The sequence below is a fragment of the Copidosoma floridanum genome, unplaced genomic scaffold, assembly GCF_036245765.1.
Source record: "Copidosoma floridanum isolate Cflo_tuat_1 unplaced genomic scaffold, Cflo_Japanese_pri ptg000030l, whole genome shotgun sequence".
Lineage (NCBI taxonomy): Eukaryota > Metazoa > Arthropoda > Insecta > Hymenoptera > Encyrtidae > Copidosoma > Copidosoma floridanum.
The window spans coordinates 30,563,735-30,582,544 of NW_028321907.1; the positions used below are offsets into that span (position 1 = coordinate 30,563,735).

General features: G+C 31.3%; 1 protein-coding gene across 1 annotated transcript in view; it reads left to right on the forward strand.

Moving 5' to 3' along the window:
• The window catches only part of bchs (WD repeat and FYVE domain containing 3 bchs), a 1,547,413-nt gene that overhangs the window by 1,358,562 nt on the left and 170,041 nt on the right, over positions 1-18,810 (forward strand). The gene's annotated exons all lie outside the window — the stretch shown is intronic.

The window sequence follows — 18,810 nt, forward strand, 5'->3', positions numbered from 1 at the left end:
TTATAAAAAAAGTCTCTTGAACACAGTTTAAAAAAACATTCTTAACGTATTGTTTGACTTTGTTTTGTATATCTTAGTATGTTTAAAAGTTATCAATTTTATTTATCATCAGTATGATTCCGTATTATACTTGTTTTGTATGAATCAACGTTCTTTTATCAATCCATTCAAACATCACTACGGGACTTTTATTAACATAACGGCAGATTGAAACTTTAATGTTGAAATTATTCACTAATGTTAGCATTCTACTGTTTTTAATCAAAGTGGTCTACGGTAGGTAAGTTAACGATAACTTGCTTACGTACTACAAATTGAATAAAGAGTTAGATACGGCTGCTTGTAGATGCGTTTTTTAAAACAAACATGCAAGATTAAAATAGCTCATTTTGATTGCCACAGTAATATTTGAACTATGGTATTAAATGTTACATCATGTAAAAGATCTTTTTCTTCAAGGATTAGAATCAAACAGTTGAAAATGTTTAAAAATGTATTTTTCGTACCCGATGATGCACATCTCTTGGGTAAGCACCAAGTCCACGGGACTCCTTGTGCTTGCTCTGGCTGGATGCGCACTAGGTATCAACTCTATTTTTCTTACTAAGGGCCTACTCAACGTTCTTATGTTAAAAAAGATGCTTTAAGTATGAAAAATATTTTTTCCTACAACAGCACTCTATGAATAGTTTTAAATTGAAGAAGGAATTCGATAATAGTTCTCAAATAATAACGATACTGATGGTAAAGAAATTGGCTATATTAAAAGTAATTGAATTGAAAACTTAACTGATGTACATATCCCACCAGAAGTTGTTTTTGTGTTGAGTATACTAGAAAATTTTACTTGAGCATAAATATCAATTATAAAAATAATAATAGAATCATTATTAGTTTTGTAAGAGTTTCAACAGACAACTTGTGACAAGCATTGAAGACAGCAACAAACTTTAATTTTATGATAGAAACATATTAAGAATAAACTTAGCAATAAAGTTGTGAGTCAAATAGACACATATCTTCCTATATAATACAGTTATATGGTTTTTAAGCAACATCTAGTTTCTTTTCTCCTCAACTTCTTCCCAGCCTCTTATCTCCTTTCCTAAACATGATAATTTTCTTTTGTTTTACTTGTAAAATAAGCTCTAATAAGTACTTATTTAATCAACCACCGTTTTCCTCAGCCCCCATCTAACTCCTTCACCTCCACCTCAACTTCCCCTTAAATGAGTCCATTTTGTATGATACTTTGTTTTGTGTCGTTTCTTATTTAGTCGTATTATTTCAAAGTGGTGGCTAGCTTCTACAAAATAAGGTTTTTTTTTACCCGTGAAATTTAACCCATTTAAATAGTTAATTGACCCCCAGTAAGAAGCGACCTTTATAACCTGTAACTAAGGAACTTACAGTTGGTACCATACTTAATTGTAATAAATTAAAATTACTAGTACGACTAAAAAAATATATAGTGTGCGTTTTGAGCCTGATAAATATATTGTTCTCCTTACACATTATTAATGTTAGATACAGTGTAATCAAAACCGATAAAAATAATAATAAAAATCTTATAGATATTAATGCTATTAATCAATGGGTAAGTATTGTGTCAAATTATGTTAAATTATTATATATTGACCTCTTACATCTAAATTGCGCTATCTACATTTTTTCTCTTTCCCAGATTCGACTCCTCGCCGAAGCGGATAACTTTTTTCACTGCTTTGTAACTATCTTCTACAAAATAAGGTGTTTTTTCTACCCGTGAAATTCAACCCATTTAAATAGGAGTTAATTAACCCCTAGTAAGTAGCGACCTCTATAGCCTGTAACTAAGGAACTTACAGTTGGTGGCATACTTAATTGTAATAATTAAATTAAAATTACTAGTATGACTTTAAAAAAATATAGTGTGCGATTTGAGCTTGATAAATACCTTGTTCTCCTTACACATTATTAATGTTAGATACAGTGAAATCAAAATCGATAAAAATAATAACAATAAAAATCTTATAGATATTATTGTTATTAATCGATGGGTAAGTATAATGTCAAATTATTATATATTGACCTCTTCCATCTCAATTGTACTATCTATATTTTTTTTATTTCCGAGGTTCGACTCCTGGCCGAAGCGGATAACTTTTTTCACTGCTTTGTAATTTTAATTGGCAAAGTTTCTCGCACTCCAGTGATTTTCACTATAAAAATAAGCGCGACATTTCTATAAAGAAAAAAAATATAAATAGCGCAATTCAGGTGGAAGAGGTCAATATATGAAAATTTGACATGATTTGAAATAAAAATCTTATTTTAAAGGTTACTAAAAAAAACGTAAGTTTCATTTTACACAGGAATTGGCAAAACTAGCAGCTTGTGGAGAGCCAGAGAAATTTTCTAATATTTTATTTCCGTAAAGAGTTTTTTTTGGTATATAAAAAAGCAGTACTAGCAGCATATTTCCTAGGTGATTCGAATTTTTACAAACATGTAAAAACTAAACTGCTAATTCCAAGCAGGAGGCTTTAGACAGGGATACTTAAGCTTACCTTAAATCAAAGACAACTCTAGAGCATATCTCAATTTCAACGTGAGGTTCGTTGCATATATTTAAAAAATAAAGTCTATCTTTAATATATTTCTTAAAGCAGCATCATAATTTTCCTTCAGCCCCCCATGCAGATAATATCTTTTCAAGTACTTACAAAAAATGTCATGGATCTCTAAATCTGGCCAGATCCACTCCACCATATATTTTTTGCCAACTAAAAAATAAATTATACAATTTTTTTCTTATGCTTAGTAAAATTAAAATAAAAATGTTTTTCAGAAAAAGTTGTAGTTTTAGCATAATTTGTAAGTAGGGAGTGTGCATGGGGCAAAGCCTACACCATTATAATTAACATTTATTATAAAGTGCCCTTAAAAGGTCATTCCACACATTTCTCCTTTACCCTGTCTTACAAATAAGAGACGATTTTTAAATTTTTTCATTAGTTGAATTTGGTTCAATACCTAATTTTTTATACTTAGTTAAATTTTTTAAAGGAAATGTCATTGATAATTAAAGTATTTTCATTCTGTTCATGGATAATTAAGGAAATATTTTTTTAGTTTCTGTTTTACTAAACAAACAGGATATTGAAAATTTATATACGAAAAATTATTTTTGAAGTGTTTTTATTCTGCTATAAAGCATCTATATTGGACATTCAAATGTTAAATGGATGAAAAAATTTATCTTCTAGTTGACAAATTTTGTTATACAAAAAAATTTTACGACTTTTGCCATCAACACCCAAAAGTTTTGTAAAATATTTTTTTTAGTTTTTCTAACAAAAACTTATAAAAAATTGTACCAACTTAAAAGAACGCATCATTGCTCTAGCATCTCCAAAAATATTATTAAAACAAGTAATCGATTTCTTAAATTCCATGGTGGTAACATTTTCTTTAAGGACTTTGTAACTTGTATTAGACTAGCAGCCCCCCGTGTCGGCTTCGCCCAAGATTTACTAAATAAAACACCGTAGTGTGTTGACATGTGATGTGAAACATTTTCAGTTAGGAATTTTACACACGTTCCTGATACTCTCAGAAAAAAAATCTTCTTATTAAAAAAATATTTTTTTGGAATCCATATAGTTTATTTGGTGAAATAATAAGGTGTAAAAATTCAAAAAAATAATTATGTTGAAAAGTACCGTGCGTTCTTTATGCCATAAAATAATCGGTGGCCATAAGGAGCTGTTGATTTACAGTTTCTCCCGTGTAATTCACGAAAACGGCAATTTTTTAAAGCTGTTAAGATTTTAAACCCCCAAAAAATTGGTATTAAAAAAAAATTTTTTTTCTCATATCTTACAACTTTATTACCAGAGCAACAAAGTCCTGGACCTTAAACCCTACGTTTTTATTGCCACAAAAACACAAATACATTTTCTACTTATTAAAAAATCTGAAGTAGGATCTTTAAAGATTTCAGAGATTGCTGTGAGGGTACAATAAAAAGCTGATCTCTCATGTACTGGACTCTTTAGTTGTCGATTTTGACGCTGCTGTTTCAATCTCGATAAATTTTCTGCGTCAGTTTCTTGACGCCTAAGTAAAATTGTATTTATTAGATACACTTGAAGTTTTTCTTCCAATTCACCCTCTTGCGACTTTTGGCATGCTTAAAATTTTTGTGACCCCTAAAAGCTGTTTTCTGTCAACTTTGTTAAGTTCTAATATATTTGTTGGCAAGGTAGTTCGACGTCCGATGGCCCTAAAAAAGACCGGTGAGCTTCTTAAGTCAACTCTTTCTTGACTGCAGTTAACAGCAATTGTGACTGCCTGGAAACCTCAGTGTGATCTTCTCTGACTTGCTGTTGAAGACCCAGACTGATCGGGAGAAAAATTACAAAGTCCGAAGCTTTGGGGCTAGTTGTAGTGCTCTTTTGCAACGTCTCCTAGTATAACGTCGAAGACGTTGGTGTCTAAAGCACCTTTTTTATTTGCAGATTCAGTTGTTTTGGTGATCTTAGATGGGGAGATTGGTTAGAGATACTTGTCCAGTGGAGGCTGTCCCGTTGGCTTGAGTTTTTTTTCCTCCAGTAAAAGCACCAGTACGTAAACACTTTTTCCATAAAGTCTTTGTTTTCTCATTTTTATTGAATTTCTGATTTGAATAACAACAAAACAGTCATTGCGCCAGTAAGTTTATATTTTTTCCTTTAAAAAAAAAAAAAAAAAAGTTTTTCTAGGTCATGTGTACAATTGATAAATTAATTTTAAAGTTTTTTTTCCAATGACCCAGTAAATAAACAGTGTGTTCAGGTATTGGTACCGATACGTATTTTTGACCGAGTACTTGAACATCCCATGTTAATTAAACGGGAGAGAGGTTATGTTAGCTGCCTTCTACTGATTTCTATTTTTATTATGTATTGCAAATAACCAAATCGAACAATTTCTTTCTCATTTCATTGGTAACATATTATGAAAACTATAACGACTGGCTTGACATACTATTATTATTGATTAACAGTGATTTCAATCGTTTTTATGTGTTCGAGTACTGGGCATAGGTAAAACCTAATGGTACCAGTACCTGAACAGTCTCACAAGCCACCTCATACAAGTTGCACGAATTAATAATTTTCTTCTCGTTGAGTATAAAGACTTACTAAAATATAAATTTTGTTTTATCTAAAGAGCGATCAAAGGATGTTAGAAACATTTTTTTTTTTATCCACTTAAATTGAAAATAGTTTATTCAAGCTGTTCAATCTACTGGTGAAATTTTAGGAAGTGTTCACGTACTGGTGCTTTTACCTTAGCTGTTATAGGTTTTCCCAGCGCAGACCTTGGAGAGGATCAGTGATTCCTGGTTAAATGCTTAGAGTTGAGAGGGTAGTTAGGGTCGTTGGTCACCGGGTTTTCCAGCCTTGTGAAGAACAACTCCACAGGTGACATCTGCTAGTGAATGGCTGACTTGGTTTAATAGTGCCCGTCTTAAGTTAATATAGTCTTTTAGTCGACGAATCGCTTCCGGAAATAGTAGTAAAAATGTATTTGTTGGCAAGGTAGTTTACACTTAGGTAGATCCCAAAAAGAACCGATGAAATTGATGGTCAAGTAGGGAACGTAAATATTTATAATGGCCCTAAAAAGCGCCAGTGGTGAGACTTTTAGGCTATTTTTTATTATTATTTTTGATGATGAAGAGCTAGCTACGAGTAGCTTAATTCTTACCCTGAGAGTCTCGATGTACGGAGACTGTGATGGAGGGAGATACGCCGCTGACCAAAGAATATCTCGTCTTTGGGTCGTTCCCCGGATAACCAACCGCTTATCGTTGGACGGGAACATGCGGGTTAAGCGCGTTAGGGACGCGACAACCAAGAAGGTAGCCGTTGTGGCTGCCCGTGCTCCTCAGAGCTGTTTTCCATATCTTACATATATGTAGCCAAAAATTCTTTAACTGCACCTGGTGGGATGGTGGGACTGCCACACTACTCTGAAGAGTTGGTGCAGACTGTGCTCAGATTAGATATGTCTCCTGGTATTATGCCAGAGACGTCATCGGTTGGAATTAATTTTTATTTTTGATCGCACTCGTCAAGATTCAGAGTGAATGGCAACCTAGGTCCCTTCCTCCTTACAGAAGAGTGTCGTCCGTAACCGGGATACCCAGCTGTAAGACTGTCATCTTTATTCTCCATGCAGCTTGTTGTACTGTCGAAGTACGAATGCATCAGATACCTAGACGCTCTGGCGTTATATAACCACACTTATTTAATTCTGTTGCAGGTAGCATCGATTTTATGTTGACGCCACCTAGCGGATTTTACTGAACTAAAGCGAAAAGCTGGCGTATTTTTGAAAAACTTTGAGCTCATTTATTGCTATTGTTATTAAATTTTTCAAGATAAAAACTATACTAAAACCATCTAGGAAGTATCATGAATCAGTGTGCAAAATTTCAGCAAAATCGGTTTAGTAGTTTTCGCGGTTAGCGATTACAACGGTTTTAGTGAATTTGCTTTATATATTAGTAAGACAAAAGAAATTTTTAATTATTCAATCAATTTAAATTTCAAAGTTAAAATTATTTTGTTTTTTTTCTTGTAAGAAAATATGAAAACTTTATGATTTAATTAGAATATTGTAGTTAAAATACAATGGTATTTGGTATATTTAGTCGTTACTTGGTATTTAATTGTTACATTTTGGGTTAGCCGATAAAGATAGATGTATACCCTACAATAGCAGGCATGTTGAAAATGCTTATAACACTTAAGTCTGATAAGTCTAGTAAGCTTGTTAAAAGTATTAGACGTCTAGTGGGCTTATCAGACCTGAGTTAAATTATTTTAGTAAGTCTATTTCAAAGCCCCAAGTAATGTCCATTAGAATTAGATCTTGAATTTCTGCCAAGGGATAATGAAGGGTCGAATTGTCTGTTTACAGCATTAACGGCTTTAAATTTGATATTTTATTTATGAAAACAATAGTTCTTTTTAATTTAGCAATCTGCATTAATAATGAGATACTATTTATGAGAAAAACGACTAATTAAAATTCTCAAACTTTTTTTATAAAACTACCGACGGAGTTAGTAAAAATAGTTAGTGTTTAAAGTTCAGAAAAACTTTTTTATTTTCCTAATTTTAAAAGGCAAACCGAAAAAACGAAGTTCTTAACTGATATTCAAAAATTGGAGGGTTTGCGTGCAGTGGGCATGATGCCAGTAGTATATATATAGACATAAATTTAAAATAAACTGGAAAATTGTATCGTATTAAAAAAAAAAAAACGATAAAATGGTAACACTTCCAGATGAAGGGGGAACATTCGTAATATAGCATACATCTGCTTACTTCAAAATAATTAAAAATAGTTTGAATAACAGAAATGTTTTTGAAAAAATTTGAACAATCCCTCAAGTGAGGCAGTACATTATTTAAAAAAGGTGAGCACCACACTGATTTCCGGAAGTCGGTACTGTGATAATTAAAAAAGGTTTTTGGATGTGAAAAATAATTACAATTTAACTAGAAGTTATTCTGTTGTCAAACTAAATAATCCTTACAATCAAATAAGTCTTATTGTGTCTTATATCGGTTTATTAAACAACTTAATCTTCAAAGTAAGTTACAAAATTTTTTAAGACAGTTTTCCACTCTTAGATTACAACATTCAAAATAGTTTTAAGTTTGTTAAAGGCATCACTAATCTTAAAATCCTAGACAGTTCTTTGTTAGTAAGCTTTGATGTAGTGGCCTCATTTGATAACATACATTTTTAAATAATAAGAGAAGCTATAGAAAGACAATGACATGTATCGACACTGATAACTCATTTCCTTCTTCTTGAATTTTTCAAGATAATTAAATCCATTCTAAAAAATATTCTTTTTTTTAATAATCAGTATAGCTTAACGTCAGTTGATAGTGTAATGCATAATTAAATTAGTTATCTATTACCTTTTTTTTTACCTACTAAATATTTAAAAAATTATGTCGATGACGCAGAAGCATGATACGGTATGCTAAGTCTAGTTATATTATAAATATTTCAAATTACTTTCATGACCTTATTAAATTAACAGTAGGAGAACCAAATTTTAATTCAATAAATTTTCTGAATACAACCTTACATTGGGACATGTAACATTATTAATAATTGGTACCAGAAAGATACATATTAAATACGGTTTCAAATTCTATTTCTCATTTCTCTACATCACAAGTATTTAGCATGATTCTTTCTTTATTTAACAAAGCATTAAAACTTACTGACTTTTTTCAGAAAGCAAATTTAGAGAAAGTTATAGAGATTTTACAGGCAAATATTTAATACAATTTATAAATAAGTATTTAAGACCATGTGTAAAAAATATAAAGTACTAATCTTTTTATTGAAAAAAAAAAAAAAAGAAAATCGGGATTCAGTACTTCAGAATTGTTTTAATTAAGTAAATGGTAAAAATACTTCTAAACTTTTAAATTAATTGAAAATATAATACAACTTAGGTAAAGATAAAATTGATGACCTTGGAATATTATTCTTCGTACATCCATTTAAGTGTCATAGCTATAATAAATGCTATGTAGCCCAAACCTAAAAATTATTCTCCATTCGTATTAGAGGACATATAAATAGTTGCAGAAAAATGAAAGAACATTCAGCTGTATACATTCCCACTGAGAGTAATAGTTACACCATTGACTTGCATCTGGTTCAAGTGTTAGATTGAGAATCATCATATTATGAAAAATTAGTATCAAAAATAATTTAAATTACTTAATTTGATTCTGTCAAAGCAATTATAAATACACATAGTTAACGTTCAGTTTAGAAATATTTTGTTAAACATTAGTTATTTGTTAAAAAATAAAATTCGATCCAATACTCGAAACCCATAAGTTTTTTAGGTTCACCTCAAATTTAATAGATTATCGAAGGTATACCTGTGCGTATTCTAATTTCTTGAATAGACGTACTTGTGTATTAACGTATTTCTCTGTATTTTTAGGAACCTAATGATACCCATGCTTAATTTATTAATACGAGCATAAAACATGTCAACAAATATTATTTGGTTTTGCTTTGTATTACTTAGTACGTTTGTAAGTTAAAAAAATCATTTATTAATCGCGTAATTCTGTATTATATCTATTGTGTTTAAATCTTATTACTATTTGTATCAAATTAAAAAACTTAAAAAGGATCGTCAACGTAAAGTTTAAACATTGAAAGAAAAAAAAAATACAACAGTATTGACTTTCACGCTAGTATATTTAGAGGGCTTGAAAAGGGGATTAGGACTTCAAGTGTTAGACGTGTATATGTTTAAAGTAGTCTGTTGCATTATCTTAACATGAGTGACTTACATGCTTCCCCGTAAGTTACGTCATTAAGTGAAACTATGTACCTGCTGATTAATACATGGGTAGATGGGCCTGATATCTTTTGGCTGCATCAGTTTATCGGCGCTCTTATATATGTGCTTATACATAGATTAACCTCATTACTGTAGGAAAACGTTCACTAAAACAACTTGTTTTCATAATTTTTTGTTTTTTGTGAATAAAATTTTTATTTGTATCTGTTCCATTTTCATTTGTTGACACATTTTTTCTTAAAGTATTGTTTTTGAGTCTTAATTTACTATTTGTAATATAACAAAATTTTTCTTTCTCTGCCATCTTCTAAAGATGCAGGACAATGCGCGATAGAGGTACTGTTGTGTAGGGTTTTAAGTTCACTGATCATGAATAGCACATCAGCAAGTGTCTCCAATGACAAATTGAAGTGTCTCTGATGTTTCACTTTTTTTCGTAGTGCGACCATTTGGAGCAACCGTCTGATTTTCTTTTTATACGCTGACAATGACGTCTGTCAAGTTCTATAAAAATAGGAAAGCATTTTATATACATATTGTATTGTAAGTATGATACAGGTATTTATTTACTCATAACGTTATGGGTAAGTTTGTTTTCACGTGGTATTTAGTTTTCTTGGCCTTTTAATCGTTACGTTTGTATGACCATTTAAAACCAAAATTTCATCTGCTAATTTATTATATTCGTATAATATTACAAAATGGTCCTCCGATAAAAATTTCTGGATTGAGATTTGAATCAAAGCACCAAGAGCTAAAAGCAATTGTACAAGCTCAAAGTTCTAGGATAAATATTTTAAAAACTATCGCTACTAGGTATCTCTTAAAATTAATGAATTATTCTTTTATATCATACAAAAAAATGATTATCGAATATGGTCCTGTCGTGTCCAATAATATTATTTCTTCCTTTTTTCCTCTTTTTAAAGACAAATGTTGTTTAACTGAAGTACTTATTAATGTTGTAACATATAAACTAGGAACTGTAATAGTAGCTTGTATCGGAGAAAATAATCCTAAATTTGGAAAAGTGCAAGAAATTTGCAAAGTAGAAGATGAAATATATTTCTTACACATTCCATTCAAAATAGTTGGCTTCGATACGCATTTTTTTGCTTATAGCGTTTTCAAAAATATAAATGAAAAAAAAGTTATCTCTTATCAAAAATTACATGATTGTTATCCTTGTATGATTGTAAAAAAAACGATTGTTTGTACGTTGCCCCTAGGCATCTATTGTAAAGTCTAGTGCGATGAATTAAAAAATATTAGAAGTTATTGAACGAATTTTTGATTAAATAAAGTTTTATAAAAAAAATTCCGTCTCACACTTATTACTTAAATTTGATTTCTTGTACAAGTAACGACAGCAATGCTGCCACCCTTCAAAGTAAAATGATAAACATTATGTATATCCATGCACATATATAATACGTATGTATACGTATGATATTCTCAGTGTCGGTTAGACACTCTTGCGGCCTGTCGAGTGCGTTCGCTCGGATTTGTGAGTGAACGAAATTGGCTCCTCTGAAAGCTGAATAAGCGCTTGGTATTCTCTCAGCTAGTTGGGTGTCGACACGCCACCACGTGGCTGAACGCCAAACGTACACTGGGCACATAAATGGAAAGTATCTCTGAATGCGGTAGTTGTCTGTGCCGACGTGCTAGATAGTAGCTATGCTTTTGTCTTTGACACGAAGCAATGCCAGACGCACGCAAGCATGTATACTAACAGATTGGTACAAACTTACTTTTTATTTTAGTAGGTAAGTCCCCTGCTCTGGAATAGTATAGATCTTTTTGTAATAAAGAGTATATACACTTGTTGAGTTTCTACACGTTTAAATAGATAAGTCTGCATTATCGTTTAGTAAAGAATAAGAGCACATTTAATCAGTAATTCCTGGGTACCTTTTTGTAAAATAATTTATTAAAAAGAATAATTTTCTTCTAGGTTGATGTTTGCATTTACGTATACAAATAGAAACATCTCTTGAATCCTTCAGTCGATATTGACAAAATATGGTTTATTTTGTTTTGTTTGGAAATGCTTATTAACATCAAGTAAAAAAAAATTCGAGGCCTTTACTTTTTTAAAAATATTAATTTATTTACTTGTTAATGTCAATTTTTTCTTAACAAATTGATTTTTTTTTATTTATCGCTCTTATTTAATTGTAATTAAACTATGACTAAAAAAATAATAAAGTGCTATGAGTCACAAAACATACAAAGTCAAAAAATTATTTAGGCAGTATTGTATTTAAAAAAAAAAAAAGATAATAAGGAACAATAAAAAAACATGTGTAAAATAAAAGTAACCAACGATAATACTAAAAAAAACGCAGTTTATCGTTCAGATTACATTCTCCTATCTATCAATCATACACATTAGAATGAGAAATATAAGATCTTGCACCATATCGTCCACTCCAATGATCTAAGAGCTTAACATCGATATATTTCCTCTCGTTTTCCATTGTTTTACCAAAAATTGCATTATTAAATAGTTTGAAAAGCATTTTTTCAAACTCATTTCTAGACTTTTTTCTCTGACTACTATTTAGGTCAACATACTCCTTGAGACATGCTCTCTGCCAAAATTTTAAAGCACCATGAATTTTTGTGACTCGTAATCTATGGTCTACGGCTTGCTTAACAGCTTCATAATGCAATACATAAGTTTTTTTATTATACAATCTTGTCATTAATTTTGTCTGTTTAGATCCTGAAGCTGCTGTATGATGTGAACAAAATGGTAAATCTTTATGAAAATCATAAAGCTCTTTTGGGTACTCCAAATCAACCTCTAAAATATAACAGTAAGCACTTTCACTGCTAACTTTATAAAAATTTTGAGGCTGTTCTTGAATATTTTCAACTTACTTAAATCCCCAGGCAGTGGTTGAGTCATTGCCCAACCATATAAATTATTAGCATCAAAATAAACTATATATTTTTTGGCTTTATCTTTTTAATAATTTTTCATGTACTGATTATTGGCCTCAGCATATTTGTTGCAGCATTAGGTGATTCTACCTCTAATTCCCTTTTCAATGAATAAAAAAATATCAATGTCGGTAATTAATTACTAATTTGTACGAAAATAATATTAGTTGTCCTTAAGTATATAACAACTTACGTTTGTTATTTTTAACATGGCATCCCAACTGAATTTTGGTGTATTAAAATAGTGCGGTAGATCTAATTTACATATTTTTAAACAATTAGTTCGAAAGTTTTCAAAAATTTCTGTCAATAGAAGCACATCAGTTTTGAGATATAAGTCTGAGTATTCTCCAAGATTTTTAATATCAAATGTTTTCCATATAGTTTCAGTATGCACACAATGCGCATTACTTATGTGAGTGTCATATAACCTACTGTAAAAATTCTTTTGAGAAGGGAGCGTAGTTTCTTTTAGTTTTTTATAAGATGATTCAACATATTTTGTAAAAGAAATATACTTTTCTTTTGTTTAGGGAATGACTTGTACTCATCCAGAAAAACAAGTAATAAGTTCTTGTATAAATAAGTTTGCATCATAATTTCTTAGATTATAAAAAAATATGGGTATTGATCAAGAGTCTTGGTACTTCATATTGTATTCATTATGTGCAGGTCCTCGATATCTAAATGATAAAAATAAGATTTCATTTTTAAAAAATAAATGTTTTTTAGTAAGGTATCATGCTTACTTCCCAGTCAAATGACAATAGCCATGAACTTTGTTAATATTTGTAATTGCTTTTTCACATATATGACACCTGTCCGCATCGTAAAAATCAAAATTTTCCTGATCAGTAAGAGGTCTCATAGGTACTGGATTATTATGTATTCTCTGTAGCTCCAAGGCAAGATCATGAATTTTTTGAATGAAGTTCTTTATGTCGCAAGCTTGGGGCCTGGAATTTAAAAAATGACAGATTTCCAGAAAACGGAAGTCGCTTACCGGAAGTCTCTTCCTCATAATTTATTTTATTTCCCTCTTTACCCCATCACCCTTACCATCAGTCCCCCACACACTTTCCCTCACCCTGTCTTTTCTAACCGTGCTGCGATAGTCTCCTGCATACCTCCTCTCATTACTCGACGTTTTGCCTCGCTCCACCATTCCCCTTCACACTACACCATCAAAGCACACACCAAGCAATTAATGTTTCATTTATTTTTAATTTTTTTCCCCACAATAAATTTTATTCAACTTTAAAATTTTAAAGAAAAAATCTTAAAAATGCTTTAAATATTTTTTTGTTCGGTGAGATAAAGAAAAAATGGCTCGAGCGATTTAAATTTCAAGTTACTGATATTTCAGACTATCCACCATTTGAGTTACTATCTTTGGCAAGCGCATGCCCACATTATAATGGTTCGTATGGATCTATGTGTGCCATTCACAATGTTAAGAAAATGAGAAAATTGCATTTTCAAATGGAATGGGAAGATGTCACTAGCTCTGATAAAAAGAAGTTATAAATAGTGGTTGCTCAACATATTTTATACTTCCTTTAATTCTTCGCAATGTGGAAAAGTGGTAAGAGTGATAGCAAAGAGGAGAAGAAGCCCATCGTCAATGGTGAAGACGAGGAAAAGAAAAGTACATCGTTCTTCTCATTTAAAAAAAATCACAACCGATAGATACTCATCGAATAAAAAATATTTTTCTGAAAATAAAAGTTATAAGAGAGCGTAGTAATTTTAACATCATGGATTTTATCATAGATATTCAGGGCTTTAGCGGTGTGGATAAAAGTTGCATACCAAAAAAAGCTGCAGTGGTATCATTACAAGGAAACATTTTTGGGCATTAAATGATCAAGCCACCTTGCGCTTACAATCAATTACCGCTGGAAGTGCATGGTATTCAGTGGTATGATGGTGACAATCCAATAAATGATTTTAAATATCATCTTGCTACGCTTGCTAAAAATCGCAAAAGAACTGATGTGCATGGTAATGGTGAAGCTAAGTACGTTAGTTTACTCTTAGTACGTGAAGTTTATGATTTGCCAACAATTTTTCCTTCCTTAAAAGAAATCGAGAATAACTCTTCACCTATATGTCTTACACATGCACAACAGCATTTTAAAAACAAACGGCTTTTTTGTACATTACGTAAAGCATACTTACTAAATGAATGGTTTATTAATACTTTATCTTTAACAACCTCGACGTAGTGATAAGTGTTGTAGTGCATACAAACATTGTATATTTAAAAACAAAATTCAGAGTGGATTATAGGTGAATATGTCGTCGATTGTGTGGCAAAAATATGAGAAATAATCTATAAAATTTTTACTTGTATGTATACTCAACCTTTTCTTATTACTTGCTTACAAGAATTAATAAATTGCAAAAAGAAATAAAGTTAATTTATAAATTAAAAAACAAAAAATTTCAAAGTTCAAATCTTTACCGGATCAATATGATTTACAATTTCATACCAATAAAATGCTAAACCAACTAAGCTATTGAAGATATGCATATTACGGAGCATGAATGAAATCTACGGCCCGCAACAACGGCATGAGCAGGTTTTTGTTAATGCTAAGCTATGGTCTGTATAATAATTTAAGATTACAGATATACCAATCCAACCTTGTCTGAGAGCTCGTACGCTTATGCATGCATGCATACGCTCACGATCGGGCGTGGTGTACGCGTACGATCGCGTGTGCACGCGCACGATTGCGCGTGGTGCTCTCGTACGCTCGCGTGGGGTGCATGTGTACGCTCGCGTGCGATGCACGCATACGTGTGCATGAGAGATCAAACATTTATACATACATACACGTACATACAGTGTTTAAACCCTTGTCTAATAGCAAGAGGAAGAAGGAGAGAGCACTTTGCGGAGCAAGATAAATATAATGCATGGGCCCAATCATACAGCACGAGGCTCCACCACTGGCGTAGTATTCCACTATCCCCACTATCATGCTGGGAGTGTTAGAAAGACAGAGAGAGAATAAGAGATAAGACCTTTCAGATATATAAAGGAGTTTAAGACGACAAAAAGGTTTATGTTAATCGGTCTGCATAAACCTTTTCTGTCATAGGGTCTTATGCCGACTGGTCAGCATAAACCTTGGACAGGTTTTTTAACAGGGTCTTATGACGACCAGAAAACAGTCATGTATAGGGGCTTATGACGACCAAAAAAAAAAATTAACTAGGCTACTTAGGCATGTTATTAATGCTTAATTAATTGTCATGAGCATTGATAAATTAATCTTAAGGGTCAGTTATAAAAATAGTTTAGAGCAGATAAACTTAAAATAAGGACAACGAAAAATATAAAAAATAGTATGAAAATTACATACAATTAGAACAATAAAAAATTAAGTTAGTCTATTTTAGGCAAGTTTCTAAATTAATTTTATGTGCACTAAAATATATTGCGTTCTATTAAAAGTAAGATTTAATTAGTCATTAGGCCAGTAGAGTGTTAGCTTCAAAATTAAAAAAATAGAAGCAGGAAGAAGAAAGTCGTACAGAGATCTGTGAGAAAAAATGAAATAAAGCGCAGGATTTCAGACTTAGATAAAATAATTAGTTATTACATTGTTAATGATATTATAATGAATAGTTATTAACCTAGTAAAAGCATTTCAGAAAAAGCGTAAGTTATTTATACAAAACTCTAAAAATAAGCACAACCACGGAGTGAAGCAAAAGAGTATTTTTAAGAGCAGTTCGTAAACATAATAACAAGCTTTTTAATAAGAATTAGACTTCTTACTGCATTGATAGATAAAGATAACGATAAAATAAACCTACCTTATCAATGAACATTTTTTTTTAGTCTAATTGTAACCGTAAATAACCTACTAATATTTATTGATTCTAAATATAACCAGCTGAATAATTGACGTCTATCTCTTACTCCAACTTAGTACAAAGATCTAATAGTATAATGCACAAAAAACTAATGATTCAACCATCAAACTTCTGCTAATAACACAGTCTATACTGTGTATTCAATACTATTTTACTTATTTTTTGGTCTTTGAAAACTCTACTCAGATAATTGACACGAGTAGTTTTTTTCCCTTGATCTTTCACAGACTATAGAATTAAAAAATAACTTAGAAGCGAAGAATGAAAACAAACATCCTGTGACAGTTTTAATAATAACAGATTTTATTGGAGGTTGGGTTGCGCGGTCGTAGGGGTAATACGTGTGTAAGAGTGGCTCCGTAAGAAAGTAATAGAGGAGCAGAATAAAAGAAGAGAAAAAGGGAAAAGATAGCGCAAGAGGTGTTTTATCTCAGTAAGTGTTATCCAAAGCAAATACGAACGCAATCTAGGTAAAAAGTGGAAATAAGAAGGTTGCGGAAACGGTACTGCCTGTAAGGAAAATGGCGGACAATTCAGTTGAGGGAGGAGCTAAGAACGAGAGAAAGTTGACGGCGACATAGGAAAAAAAAGAGAGGCAGGGGCCGTCCGAAAAAAGAAGCGGTGGCAAAAAAAAAGCCGAGGAAAGGAGTAATATACACATTTTGTACCCATGCCTCGTACGTTCAGCACTATACCAATGCATTAAAAGCGTACGCTGTATACCTATGCGTATAGCTTTACTCGACATGAAACATAAGTCTCTTCCCGCTTCCAATAGTTCCAATACATGATCGATTTACTCTTAATCATAAGTAGTTGATTTTGAAAGTGTTTATAAAAGTTATCGTTATTTATTACATGCATGATAAAAATATTTTATTATTAATTTTTTTATTTTATTTAATTAATATTTCATCCTATACATTATGACTGTATGTAGCCAATATCTACGAAAAAAAATAAATGGAACTTCGTTTCCAACCGGAGTCCGTAGACACCTCACGACTGGTTTGTTAACGTCTCTTTTCTCTTATAACCTATTAGGTATAAAAAAGTAAAGAATAAGTTAACGAAGTTAGATTTAAGAGCAAAAAATTAATACAGGGTTTTAATTATTTATTTAAGACACATATATATGATACATGTTGTGTAACCAATTAGTTTAATCCCTAGTGTGTATCATTAGACTTAATAGCAATATGCTATTAATATTTAAACATGAAATTACAAAATTTAAAATAGTATCAGTTATCAACTTAAATAAGAAAAAAATGATGTTATATGCTTTTAAATAAGAACTATTCGGCCTTTTCACTCGTGAAATCTAATGTACCTGACAAGTAAAGCATTTTTATAAATTGCAACCATTGGACATACAAAAAACAGGATTACGCCGACCTGCTACGTTAAGAAAGTATAAATAATTATTTAACAAAAAAGTTAGGTACTTTTTCCTGTGTAGATATTATGCAAACATTTTTAAATAATATAATTAAATCAGGAAAATATTTATGGGATAGTTCCGACCACATGGTACTAAGCGCATTTTCCCAACATAACCAAATTTGCATTCACTTTATATAATACACTAGAAAAATGTAGATGTAGAAAAAGAAGCTGATATATAAAATAGCAACGTTTCTAATGACCATTTTACAATAAATTACCAAAAAAAGCGAAAGAAGCGTACATAAATCTATGAGGAAAACAAAACTACGAAGTAAAGAAAGTAACTGAATAAAAGAGCAGTGCACAAACATTATAAATTGCCTCATAGATTTAAATTGCACTTCCCTCAAATTATTTTACAGAGGTAAAGATACAAATTATTAATTATATCTTGTATCACAAGATATTAAATAAAGCATATCAGTAATGTATATAAATTATTAATAAGAATCTTTTTTAAATATAACCAGATACTTTATTCACGCTTTTGTTTTGTCTTTTTTGTTATTAAAATCTTAAAGTATAATAAAAAAAGAAATTATAACACTGCTATCAAACTTGTGTTTGATTTACGGAGTATATAAAGTTAACAAGACTTTGTTTGGTTTTTCAATTACTCTACTCCGTTTTTTTGGAACAAAGTTTTTTTTGTCGCGTTATGTGTTTTGGGCAAATAGGGGCTAGACCGAAAAAAGTGTTACAAGACTTTATTCCGTTAGTCGCTATAGTAATACGGCCGTGTATGAAGCTATATACATTGTTGTATGCAGCTCTTTCTCTATGCGTGCGCATCGACGGACCTGACGGCTTTCTTCTGTTTGATGTCCTTTGGTTATACCCGGACAGTAGATCTTTCTCTCCGTAACCCATGCCTCGCACCTTCAGCACTATACCAACACACTTACAGCGTCCGCTGCATACCTATACGTACAGCTTTACTTGACATGAAACGTAGAAGTCTATTCTGGCTTTGAATAGTTCCAATACATGGTCGATTAACTCTTAATAATGTGTAGTTGATTTTTTTAGCGTTTATATTAGTTATCGTTATTTATTATATGCATGATAAACAATTTTAATTATTAATTTTTTTATTTTAATTAAATGGTGTTTTATCCTATACATTA